The 1,631-nt window shown below is 45.4% G+C and overlaps 1 pseudogene; it reads left to right on the forward strand.

Moving 5' to 3' along the window:
• The first annotated feature begins 463 nt into the window (after positions 1 to 463).
• LOC132028912 (U4 spliceosomal RNA) lies at positions 464 to 537 on the forward strand (annotated as a pseudogene).
• The last annotated feature ends 1,094 nt before the right edge of the window (positions 538 to 1,631 follow it).

Consider the following 1,631-nt stretch of genomic DNA (forward strand, 5'->3'; position numbering starts at 1 on the left):
ACTACAGAACTGGATTCTTGAGTAGGTTTTATGGTATGTGAAATATATCTCAGTTTATAAACAGAAGTTAAGAAAAAAATGATAGGGGAAATGGTTGTACTATCAAAAACCAGAACTAATTTTGGTGAACATTTGCAAACTGTGTGTAAGGGGGATCCAAGGATGACTGAGCATGGGCTCTATCCTCAAAGAGCTTAAGATCTAGTGAATGGATACAGGTCAATGAAGACCAGTGCATGTTAGGCTTGCCAGGGGGACCAAAATTAAATAAATAGCTGGAATGCAGAGTGTTCATCTAATACACAGTGCTGAGCTTCATGCCAAACCTGGGGATATAAAGTTGGAATGTTTAGCCTTCTATAGGCCCCCAGCCTTTTGAAGTGACAGAGAAGGTTCTGGGGAAAGTGCTATGCTAAACAGCAGGTGCCAAAGAAGCTCATCAGCATTGAAAACCAGTAGGAAGAGCTTTGCGCAGAGGCAGTATCGTAGCCAATCAGGTTTATCCGAGGCGCGATTATTGCTAATTGAAAACCAGTAGGAAGAGTGTTACAGGAGGTTTTCAGGGGTGAGTAGGAGTTCACAAGGAAGGCAGTCAACTCAGACGAACAAGACTGCTTGCACAAGGGCCGGAAGCACCAGCAAGTACAGGGCTGAGGAACACACAGAGAAAAGTGAGAGATGAGAAGAAATTGGCTGGGGCAGGGGTGTGGATGTCAGTAGGAACCTCAACAATCCTGCAAATCCCATTAAGAAGTTCATCCTGTGGTCCTCCAGGAAGCCAATGAAAGTTTTCAATCCCAGGATGGTCCAGTCTTGTCTTAGGTTGTTCTGCCTGCTGTGGGAGGAGAGGGACTGGATGAGAATGAGACCAGAGACAGAGAGACCTGTCTTCTGGGAGAGTGGTTCTACATTGGTTCTGGTGGAAGGTTTACAGCACCCACTGGGTGGTCAGTGAAGGAAATCAAGCCAAGGATAGCTTCCAGGTTCATATGTGACAGGTGGTGTTGGCCACAGAGGCAGTAAACATGGGACAAGCAACGAGATTCCAGTGGAGGCATGGAAAATGTGATGTACCCCTCATACGAGCATGTTAGAAGGTGAACGGGTAATAATAAAGTAGCCCCCAAGCTGAGAAGGCCTTTTGAGACCAGAAAACAAATCAAGCGACTCCATTCAGTGGAAACAGAGTTTTAATCAGGGTAAATTATGGATGGAGGCGTGTGTCTTGGCAGTGGGTGGGGGGTGTACAGGGGAAGGTGGACAGATCTAGCAGAGGACAAGCCATGGCAGCTGCACAGTTCTTCTCAAAAAAGTCTGGAACTTAGTCCAGATTTTACAGAGTGAGGGGACATGCAGAAGGGCACTATAGTGAGATCAGAGGGTTTGTAGTAATGCCAACCTTTAATGACATCTTTGTAGCATTCCCTGTATGTCAGGAAGGGGAAAGATGGTGTTATCTTGAACAGATTCATGGAAAGCCAAAACAAGCCTCTGCCCATCCTGACCTTAGTGGGCATTTCTAAGGTATATATATTAAATTTGAGAACATGCAGCCTTAAGAGAGGTCATCAGATGAATACAAACAAGATGGAGGGCCAAAGATGAAGTCATTATGATCAGCACTCCTACAG

Source organism: Mustela nigripes, chromosome 12 (assembly GCF_022355385.1).
Source record: "Mustela nigripes isolate SB6536 chromosome 12, MUSNIG.SB6536, whole genome shotgun sequence".
Lineage (NCBI taxonomy): Eukaryota > Metazoa > Chordata > Mammalia > Carnivora > Mustelidae > Mustela > Mustela nigripes.